We start from the raw sequence: 11,711 nt of genomic DNA on the forward strand, positions 1-11,711 counted from the left end.
GATTCTTCTCCCTACGCCGCTGCCTTCGGCCTCAGAGTCAGATTTTCTCGGCCCAATTGCTTATCAGGTCTTGCAGCCCCTAGAGCTCAAGCAAGCCTTTGTAAAAGCAAGCATAGACGAACCTGAGCAGCAGCTTCGGCCCTCCTGCCTCCTGGTCTGGATCATCATCCCATGATCCTTGAGAAATAGTGATACGAATAAACTTCGGGCCACTCTCTGATGGCCCAATTCGCAACACATTCCAACATAGCACGAGCAGAGACCATGACCGCTAGCTAGTTGTGGCCATCCAGTTCGTGGTCGCCGCCTGTGTGGTTCGCATTTTGTTTTTCCTGTGTACCCGTTAGTTCGTTTGCTCCCGTGATATCTTTTAGCTACATAGAGGTTTGCAGGTGTGATTGAGTATAGGCGTTGCTGAGGAGAATTTTCAAGCCTCCTATTTGCCCGCATCTCTAGTTTGATTGTTGTTGCTTTGTCGGCTGGAATTGTAAATTCAATACCAAAGTCAGCAATAATCGTTTGTAATAAGCTATCCAGCTCTGAATTTATTACACAAGCAATGTCTTTGACCAAGCAACATGCATGGAAGCCTGATCCCAATCCAACACAAACTGGTCACGCTTAGGCCGCAGCCAATTTGTCCTCAGGTGGGGGGCGGCGCCTGTGCCCTGCGCCTCGCACCGGTACAGCACCATCGTCTCAACGGTGAGCCCGGGTCCGAACGCCAGCATGGCCCCCCACTCGGGCGCCCCCTCCTCCTCCCCCTTCTCCATCCGGCGGCGCAGCTCGTTGAGCACGAAGATCACCGTGACGCAGAACATGTTCCCGTACTCGCTCAGGACGCGCCTGCTCGCCGCCAGCTTCTCGGGCTTGAGGTGGAGCACGGCGTCGACCTGGTCCAGGACCGCCGACGAGCCCGGGTGCACGTCCCAGAACAGGTCGTTCCATCCTGCGCTGATGCCGAGCGGCTCGAACGCGTCGAGGAGGCAGCGCTCGATGTCGTCGCCGATGAGCACGGGGACCTGCCTGGTGGAGATGTTGCCGCCGTAGCCGCCTTTGGTGAGATGCATGGTGATGATGTCCTCGGAGTCCGGTACGATGGTCTGCGCGGCGGACACGATCTCGAAAATCGGGCACTCTCGGACGACGGCGGGGTCCCGATCATCACGGGGTCGGCGCCGACGATGACGGCGCCCGCGCCGTCGCCGAAGAGGCCCTGGTTAACGAGAGTCTGGAAGTAGCCCTCCTCGGGCCTGGTGAAGAGCAGGACGGTGACTCGGCGCAGACGACCAGCACGCGCGCACCGCGGTTGTTCTCGGCGAGGTCCTTGGTGACGCGCAGCGCGGCGGCGCCGGCGAAGCAGCCGTTGAGGTAGAGCATGGTGCGGCGCACGGTGGGTCGGAGGCCGAGGAGCGGGACCAGCCGGAAGTCGACGCCCGGGATGTGCGCGCCGGAGTTGGTGGTGACGACGAGGTGCGTGATGTCGGCGGCCGGGCGGCCCCACTCGGCGATGGCTCTCCGGGATGCCTCCGCGGCGAGCTCCGGCACTGCGGCCTTGGCGATGTCCAGCCGCGCGTCCAGGGACGGCGCGTGGTGGTCCAGGAACTCCGGGTGCGCGCCCAGCAGCTCCCCGGTGTGGTGCAGGTAGCGCTTCCGCACGCCAAGCTTCTGGCCTGTGGGCAACATCGATCGAGCATTGTGATAGACATGCATGTTGTTATAGGCAGCCTAAAGGGTAAAAGCTTGTTCGGCTGGCTCGTCAGACAAACAGTCAGCAATGTTTTTCTCTGACATCAAATCAACACTAGTCACAATACTTTTTTCTACGATAAATTAGCATCAGCTAGCCAAACAGGACGTAAATGGTAGATCTAACCGCGTGCTTACAAAGTCTCCTGAACTTGTCCTTGAGGCCGGTGAGGTGGTCGCTCTTGGTGGCACGGAAGTAGAAGTCCGGGAACTCGTCCTGGAGCACGCAGTTGGCCGGGTTGGCAGTGCCGATGGCGAGCACGGCGGCGGGGCCGTCGGCGCGCCGCGCGCGGCAGATCTCGCGGACGTTGGCTGGAGCGCTTCCCATGGTTGCTGCTATGGCTACCAGCATGACACAGGCAGAGCTAGCTGACCCCTCAAAAACTGACAGAGCTAGCCGATGTTGCTGTCGCAGGTGTCTTGCTAAAAGGCACGGCCGGGCGTCGTGCGCTTATATAGGAGCAGCAGAGATGTGCAGTGCAGGGGCACCGCCATGACCGGGTCCATGTTGCGGGTGCGGCGGCGAGAGGAGACGTGACGCGGTCAGTGGTGCGCTTTAAGAGCAACTCCAAGAGGTTGTTAAAAACTTGTTCCCCAAAACGATGTATTGGGGGCTATGCTAAATTCTTTTTTCCCTAAAAACATATCAACTCACAGTAGAATGCCAATAACTATCCCCAATATTTCAAATCAGGCACATGAACTACCTATTTTGCCCCTGATCCTAATCGATTGGACGCAAATCGATCTGTCCGTGCATCCCCTCCTCTCCCGTGTTCTTCTCCTCCCTTCTCTCTCCGTCTCTCCTCTCTCGTGCTCGCGCACATGCTGCTGGAGAGCATAAGTTCCAATGGGAGGCTGCCACTCAGAGAGACCTCGATGACCTCCCTGATTGCGTTGCAGGCGACGCCGTCCCATGTGCAGCAGTCCGTGCTGCTCCTCCTAGATGCAGCAAGGCCGCCATCCTGAGAGAGCCTGGCCAAGAACAGACGCGAGTGGAGAGGAGCGCCACGAGCTGCAAGACGAGCTTCCTCCCCGCGGCTGCCGCCGGCGACGAAGGCATCAGGCGCACAGAGGATGGCGAGGAACCGGTACGACAGGCGTCATTCCAGCAGGTTTCGGCCTGGAGCCGCGGCGGCCGGTGGCGCTCCCGTTCCGACCAGGAGCCGCGGCGGCCGGCGACCTGTTCCGCAGCAGGGGCGATTGGGGGCAGCAGAGCCTATACATGGCCAAACGGGCCGCACGGCACGTCACCGGCACGAGCACGATCGGGCACGGCACTAGGCGGCACGGCACTGTGCCGTGCTCGTGCCTCGCCGTGCCCAGGGTTAAAAAACCGGCTGGAACTAGTCCGGTTACCGCGGTTACCGGTCTTACCGGTCCGGACCGGTTCCGGTATCGGGCGGTTAGAAATCGGCCCAAATTCAAATTTTAAATTTGAATTCCAAAAAATGGAAAAATCTCAAAAAATTCCTAAAAATACTTCAAGGTGCAACAAATCTAATGGTGTCAAATTTTCTCAAAAATTCGTCCATTTAGTATAGTTTGCGGGGATTTGAAGTTAAATCAAAAAAAAAAACAACAAAATGGGCCGGCCCATTAAGGCCCACCGGTCAAACCGGCCGGTAAACTGGTAAAACCGGCCGGTAAACCGGTCAAACCGGCCGATAAACCGGTTGCACGGGAGCTTTTGAATTTGGATTTGAATTCAAATCGGTCAAACCGACCGATAAAACCGGCCGGTAAACCGGTCAAACCGGCCGGTAAACCGGTTGCACGGGAGTTTTTGAATTTATTTGAATTTGGATTTGAATTCAACCGGTTTCCACCGGTTACCGGTCCAACCGGTCCGGTAAACCGGAACCGGTGGCCGGCGGTTTGGGTTAACCGGTCGGGATAAAAAACCCTGGCCGTGCCGTGCCACCTCGGGCCACCGTGCTGAGAGCTAGGCACTAGCACGGCCCTACGGGCGGCTGGCCGTGCCGTGTCGTGCCCTTAGGCACGGCGGCCCCATCGTGCCAGTGCCGGCTCACCACGGCGCCGCGCCGAGGCTCCGCCGCACCGTCGCGCCGCCGCTTGGTCATGCCACACCATAGCCCCGACGCGTCGTCGAGCCTGGCCGCGTGAGCGCACTTCGTCGTCACTGTAGTTTGCGCCTGACACCGCCGCCGCCGATGCGCTCGCTTCCTCGCGTGGCCGCTCCGCCATCACTGCTACACGAGGGATGGGAATCGGACTATCTGAGCTTGGAGCACTTGCATCTTGTACTGCTACACGAGAGAGAGAGAGATAGAGAGGGCCATGGGAGGAGACGGACGGGAGATGGGGAGAGGAGGCGATGCATTAGCGGGGCGGCGGCGCTGAGATGGGAAAAGAATAGGGTTTGGTCTTTATATATGTTAGCTTCTTGTGATCCAACGGTGATAGTTCATCTCAAATGATCCAACGATTGGAAACGACCGGGCCGCATCATACCAGCCCATTAAATCGTGTCGTGCTCGGGCCGGCACTACGGGCCGGTATAAAGGCCCAGGCACGGCACCACCACTGGGCCGTGCCAGGCACGGCACTACCACTGGGCCGTGCCAGGCACGGGCACGATGGGCCTCGGACTAGGTCGTTTTTGGGCCGTGCTGGTTAGTGTCGTGCCAGTGCCGGCCCAACAGGCTTGGCCCATTTGGCCAGGTATAGCAGAGCCTGCAAAAATATGGGCGGCGAGGCATTGGATATTCGCATCGCGAAAGTATTGGGGAAGGTTTGCGCTGTCTGTTGGACTCCGTTTTTTTCACTTTTCTTCCAAAAAAAATTTTAGGGGTGAGATACATGTTTTTTTTGGAGTTCCTCTTATATGCATATATGTAAGTTTGTTATTCAAGGTCAGCGGTCCCCGCTCGGCGGCATATTGTAGAAGCGTACTCCCTCCGTCCTACAAAGGTTATTTGTTTGGCAACGTATCCAGTGGAAACCACAATCTTTGTGAAAATCTGTGAAAACTATGACTAAAAGGTCGTGTAAATTCACCCAAAAAATCATACATGTAGATAATATGATGATACACAACTTTGCAAAATATCTTCTCCAAACTCGACTTCGTTTGTGAGATATAAAAATAACAAATTTCTAATAAATATTTGGACAGCTTTCTGGCTTGAATTTTGTTATTTTTATATCTCACAAATAAAGTCGAGTTTGGACAAGATATTTTACAAGGATGTGTATCATCATATCATCTACACGTGTGATTTTTTTTGTTGAATTTAGACGATTTTTTTGCCGTGATTTGCACGAATTTTCACGAAATTGTGGTTTCCACCAGATACGTTGCCTGTTATTTTAGCTTTTAAATTTTATTATGTAAAGACTGATCATATAGATTGTAGTAAAGTCCATCTAGTTAAAACAATATCAAATATCAATAAATAATTGCATAGAGAAAGGCACGGAGCCAATCAAATGCTCAAATAGAAGTTATTGTTCTAGTTCTAATGTATTTATATTTTTTGAGGATCTAGAAACCAAATAAAACAGAGCGATCTTCAATCACAATTGATATATATAGTTAATTAGGGTAACATGATTATTTTTGACTACTAGTAATATGTCTAGAATTTTTTAAATGAACTATGGGACGGAGCACTACTACAGAACAGGCCTTTGTTACAGGCCATTTGTCCCGGCAGCCTTAGGGCCCGGGATAATATGTGGCTTTTGTCCCGGGTCCAACGGCTAGCCGGGCCAGCGGTGGAGGGGACAGGGACCTTTTGTTCCGGTTGGAGGCACCAACCGGGACAAAAGGCCACCCTTTTGTCCCGGTTGGTGCCTCCAACCGGGACAAAAGTCCCACGCACCAACCGGGACAAAAGGCCCCCTTTGTCCCGGTTGGTGTCTCCAACCGGGATAAAACTCCTTGGCCCCTTTATCCCCTTCCCTCTCCCCCGCCCGAGCCATTCATCTCACTTGTTCTTGCTGTTCTTGGCTCGGGGGAGAGGAGTTCTTGCTTATTTCTTCACTACATTTGTGAAGATCTTTGATTCCCCGTCCATCCATCGGAGCTAATGGTTTGGTGCTTGTTTTTCTCTTCTTCCTTGACTTGTATAGCTTATTTCATACTTTAGAAATAGAGAAAATGTGTAGCTACCTCATTTCCTGGACATTTAGATTGCATATGTAGGTGTGCTTTTCTTTTAGATTTAGATGAGTATGTAGATAGTAGAAATTTTTAGAATGAGCGTAGACACTTCATGTGATGTACTTGTATATATGACCATATTGTGGACAGTTGATTTTTGTATTCATGAATGAATTAATGAAATGAGTATATTAAAATTTTTGTATTATGAATGGATTATTTTGACACTCTAGTGATGTATTTATTCAGGCTTACATTGAAACCATCTAGAAGCTAAAAAATCTTTATTTCGAAACAAGTATACGTCGTTAATCTTCATCCAACGGCGATGGCACTACCTTTCGGGGATACACGATGCGCTATAAGGACGTCGCGAATCGGCTGGTCGCATCACCAGCACTTCCAATTGATAAGAAGACATCATTTGACGCAGTCAGCATGTCCGTTGTTGTACTGAGAGCATATCAACGGGTACGCTGCCGTGCCAAGTGATGTGCCTATTAATCATAAATGTTGGTGCTGCGAATGGCCGATTGGTGACATCCTTGTACCGCACCGTGTCCCCCCGAAAGACAGCGTCATCACCGCAGGGTTGAGGTTACTGACATATACATTTTCAGAAATAAAGGGTTTTTTTCTTCTAGAGGGTTTCTGGATATTGAAAAGAGTGTACTCCTGGAACTGAAGGGTGTCAAAGTAATTAGAAGTTATAGATATTTCTTTCAATTAATTAGATATTTCTTTCAATTAATGATACATTTCGTCTTTTTATATGATTTCATTGTTATTTGCAAGAGTTATTAATATGATCATTGTAATTGTAATAGTAAATAATATTTGCATTGTAATGGTAAGAATTTATAATTTTGTGGAAAATAAAGGTATTTTTCAGTAAAATATGGATTCAGCAGCCGGAGGGAGTGGCGCCGGTGGGGGTGATCGTTGTCCTTCTAGAGAGAAGGGCACAACTCGAGTATATCGTCGGTCCAAAAAACCTATTGTTTTTCATAGGACAGCGCTCCGTTATTTGGAAAAAGAATATAGAGAATTAAAAAGAATATAGAGAATGCATGGCAAGGGGCGAGGAACCTCCGTTTGATCTTGAGGATTTATTGCGGCGTTACGGTTCGTCACCGCCAAACTCGGAGGTTTTAGCTCCGCCATCTTCTTCTGCGCCAGCAAGAAATCCGTTAGAGCATTCTGCGTTCCAACGCAAGGACGGTTGAAAACCTATGTGTTGTTGTCCGAATTTTTAAGTTTCATGTTGAGTACTCCTTTGTCTAGTTCTATAATGGATTAAGTACTCCTTTTAATTAATCAAGATGTATGATGGATATTGCAGATCTTTTAATTATTCATGTTATGTTATATTTAGTTTAATTTAGGTTTGATATATTTTATTTATTCGATATGTGTAAAGGATTCAAATCGATTTCTTTAAAATGCAGATGGACCGACAATGGATGTACAATGCTGACCGACGTTCGAAAGAGTTCATTAATGGCCTGCATTATTTTTTGTCTGTGGCTGAGGCAAACAATCAGAATGGTTTTATGTGCTGCGTGTGTTCATTGTAACAATAACAAGAATTACTCATCTTCAAGAATCCTACACAGCCACATTTTCGCAAATGGTTTTATGGAGAAGTATGTTTGTTGGACGAAGCACGGAGAACGGGGGGTTACCATAGAAGACAATGAAAAAGAAGATTTTGACGACCACTTTCTCGGGAATGCTGGAATCGGTGCATTCGATGACGATATTTCCATGGAAGAGCCCGAAATAGATGTAGCAGAAAATGATCCCAGCGACGATCTGGGGTAGGCATTGCACAATGTGCAGTCAGACTGTGAGAGTGAAACGGATGGGTTGAAGTTACAGAAGTTGTTAGAGGACCACCGTAAGTTGTTGTACTCGGATTGTCAAAATGGATTGAAGAAACTTGGCACCACCTTGGAGTTGCTGCAATGGCGCTGGCAGCACTTTTTATCCCAGTTGGTGAGGTAGCATTTTGTCCCGGTTGCCAGACTCGGGACAAAAGGACCCCTTTTGTCCTGGCCTGGCGTTTCTAGTTGGGAAACCGGGACAACAAAGATTTCCCAACCGGGACAAATTAGCGTTTCTGTAGTTGTATTAGTGGAGGGAGTAAACGTTTGCAACCCTGATGACATGACAACCCAGATTCCCTGTCGCTAATCTTAATTATGATATCTATTTTATTTGAAAAGGTATCTTTATTGTGATACCGTGCGGCGAGTTTTGGGAGATCAAACTTTTAAGCATGGTTTGTTATATGCTCTGCGTCCAGTAGAAAGTGAAGTACAGTGAGTACGCACCAAATTTTTATGCAGCTACTAGTAGGCCGTCGTATCGTATTCTGGCAGAGACGAGGAAGGGACAGAGTAGCCGTAGCCGTAGGAAGCACACTATTTCTGGCTACGGCGGCTGCTACGCAGGGCAAAAAAAAAGAAAAAAAAAAAGAAGCAACCCACATACGACGGCTCTCTCGCAGCCCACGTGCACTGTTTTAAACGTCTGAGACCCGCGACGGCTCCTTCTTGGGCCTTTTCAGTTTTCATATCCCTGGCCTTCAATTCGCGAGACGCAACCAGCGCGAAATTTTTTATTCGATTTATAAAAAATATATGTCGTTATATTTTTTTTCAAAAATGTCACCCTGCCGCCGGATGAACCGGCGGTAAAATCCTTGGCCACGGCCCATGGAACTTACCGCCGTTTCATCCGGCGGTAGCTCCTTACCGCCAAACGAACCGGCGGTAAGTACTACCGCCGGGCTACAGCGTGGTTATAGTCGGCTGTAGCCGTCCTATAGACGCCCAGTGTCCTACCGCCGTTTGAAACGGCGGTACGTATTCCCACAATTTTTTAATTATTTTATATGCTCTCACTGCTGTAATTAATTGTATAATTATTTTATAGGCTGTCTGAACTGTAATTATTTTATTTACGTTTAGAGATATTTCAGAAAATAATAGAGATAGCGGAGGTTAGGGAAATATTTTTAAAAAAATTTATACAAATTAGATTGAACTCTAATAGAATGTGAAGAAATATTTTTTATGAGATATTCATGAGTTTCAATTACGATTTCGATGTCCTGTCACCTTGCATTAGATTCTTCTGCACCCCCACTATAATTAAAAATGTGGGAGGACCTACCGCCGTTTGAAACGGCGATAGACATGCGTGAACCATGCCTATAGACCAAATAGCTCCATCTATAAATAGAACATCGCCCCATCTCATATGAAGTCAATAGCCATCTCATACGAAGTCACTAGCCATCCCCCGCACGACCACCATGTTTTTCTCTGGTTCTACCTGCATTCCGTGGAACAAGATTAGAGAAACTGTGCCTCAAGGAGTGCAGGTTCCAATGTGTTTCTGCAGTTCGTTGTGCAAGCTGATGGAGTCCAAAGTTTTGGGCGATGGCTTCGGCAGGAGGTTCTTCATGTGTGAGAACTATGAGTACGATCTGCCAAAGCACTACGGCAAGGACAAAGCGAAGGTATCACCTCGCACTATCTAGTTTGCGCCTTCGGAGTTCAGTAAGTTAATTCTAACTCGGCTTGGAAATAGAGTCCACCACCTCTTTGTGATTTCATATAGTGGCTGGACACGGAGCAATCGACCGAAGCTAAGGAACACGTTGAGCGCGAAGCAAGGTGGGCTGCGGAAAGGTGGCAGCGAATGCTGCAAGAGAAAAAAATGGAGGAGAAGCGCAAGAAAGATAAAGAAGAGATCCAGAAGAGGTTCGCAGATATGAAACATCGGCAGGCGGGGGAGCGAGAAGCTGATAGGGAGAGGAAGCGAGAGAGGGCCCGCCGTGCGAAGGAGGCGGGACCCGAGGTTATTAGGAAGAGAAAGTATCCTCGGTGCACTCAGTAGATGACTATCATTTAATGTTCGAATTTCATATTCCCTAAGGCATGTTAGGTCTAGATGGAACACGACGTTAGCGTGTTCCATATACATGCCAGTGCAATTGTTATTGTAATTTCAATGTCAAATTAATCTGCATTGTGTAATTTGTACTAGCTACAACTAGATTTTTCAGAAGCATTGCCCTACAAATAAACTTTTCAGACCGACGCGATGACAACTCCATGGGCATATATCGGCCAGTACACACAATAAAAACAATCAAAACAATCACTGTTCATACATTGAACACAAATTAAATAGTGGTCCACACAATTCAACGCACAGAACACATGACATGGCATGTCAGGACCTGTTGCAAGCTATGGTAACGAGGTTCAAGACTAAACCTAACATGCCTTAGGTAATTCGAACAAACGTTACATTATTTATTCAGACGGAGCAGTACAACATCAATCATTCACGGGCAGTACCCTTATCACGTCCCGCGATGTCTGCTTTTGCACGCTCGCCTTTGCGTAAATCTTCATTCACCTTCTTCAACCACTCCATATATTGCTGATCACGATGAGTGATCCACGTGTCAATCCACTCATGGAAAATGACACCAATGAGTATGCGTGTCATCACCAGCGTACTTTTACAAACAAGAAACGATTCAAAATTAATAAAAATAACAAAAGCATATTTACAAATTAATCTATACCTGTGATGTTGCACCTCTTTTTTGGACTTCCTCGATATTCTTGCAACACCAATACCTCTGGCCAAAAGTCTCGTAATCACGAGATATGTTCGGAACACAACGCATTTGGCAATAGCAATCGAGTGGCTCTACACCTTTCGGCCATACCTTGCAATCTGTAATACATCTATCGGGATCGTTAGGAGAGGGTCCTAAATTAGCCTCCATTTCCCGACGGAAAGCTGCCCGGGAGAATGAGGAGCTCATAGCTGTTTGTTTGGGCTAATTAAAAAAAGTGGAACCTGAATTGTAAGTCTGTGCTCTCGGCAACCACAAGATGCTCTTTTATACACGCAGGGCTGCCTGCATCATCCAAGCACTTTGAACACAGATATTACCTCTCACTGCTCCACAGTCGTCCACGCTTCTGCACTCGCACGCTCCACAGCGCGCACTCATTCCACTTTAAACAACAACAGGACCTCTCACTGCTCGTACCATCAGTACTCGCACGCTCCACAACGCTCACTGCTACCACTTTAAACACGGATTATTGCATCGACCTACTCATCGCATCGACCACTTTAAACTCGTCGTACTGTCACTGCATCGACCTACTCGTGATTATTGCACTGCCCTGACATATCCCATCGCCCGAAACACTACATGGTACCGGCGTAATCGTCACAATGTAAACCATATGAATTACATCATGATACAACGTTAATGAAACACACAGCAGAAATGCAGTGGCATGGCAGAACCCGTTGCAACTACAGTAGAAAGATTCTGATCTAAGCTAACATGCCTTAGGTAATTTAAAAAACCCAACAAATACAACGATGCAGCATGTCACTAGCACTAGATAGTCCTAATAGCCGTACCCCCACGTAGCAAACTGCGTTGAGCCTTCTCCGCAGTATCCACCCATTGCAGGTGGTGCAGGCGGTGGTGCCGGAGGGGCATGGCCCTTCTTCTTGTGACAAGGGCAGTTGCAGTAAGGAATAGTGCATGGTTCATCTTGTGAAGCGGCAGCATTGCTGGTATCATCATCTTCGTCATCTTTGTTACCCTCGCTCACTTCCTCGTAATGGTTCACCTTGCACTCCAGATCAAAGATCTTTATCTGGAGGTACTCGATGAACTCCTAAACTGAATCAATTGGTGCAGGATCGACCCACCTGGTAAACCCACAGTTTTCTGGAGCATCTGAAGACTGCAAAACAAATTTCATGTAAGGTGTCT

The 11,711-nt window shown here is 48.5% G+C and overlaps 1 pseudogene; it reads right to left on the reverse strand.

The window, feature by feature from the left end:
- Window positions 1-548: 548 nt before the first annotated feature.
- On the reverse strand, window positions 549-2,855 carry LOC120662831 (annotated as a pseudogene).
- Window positions 2,856-11,711: the final 8,856 nt, after the last annotated feature.

Source organism: Panicum virgatum, chromosome 2N, assembly GCF_016808335.1.
Source record: "Panicum virgatum strain AP13 chromosome 2N, P.virgatum_v5, whole genome shotgun sequence".
NCBI lineage: Eukaryota > Viridiplantae > Streptophyta > Magnoliopsida > Poales > Poaceae > Panicum > Panicum virgatum.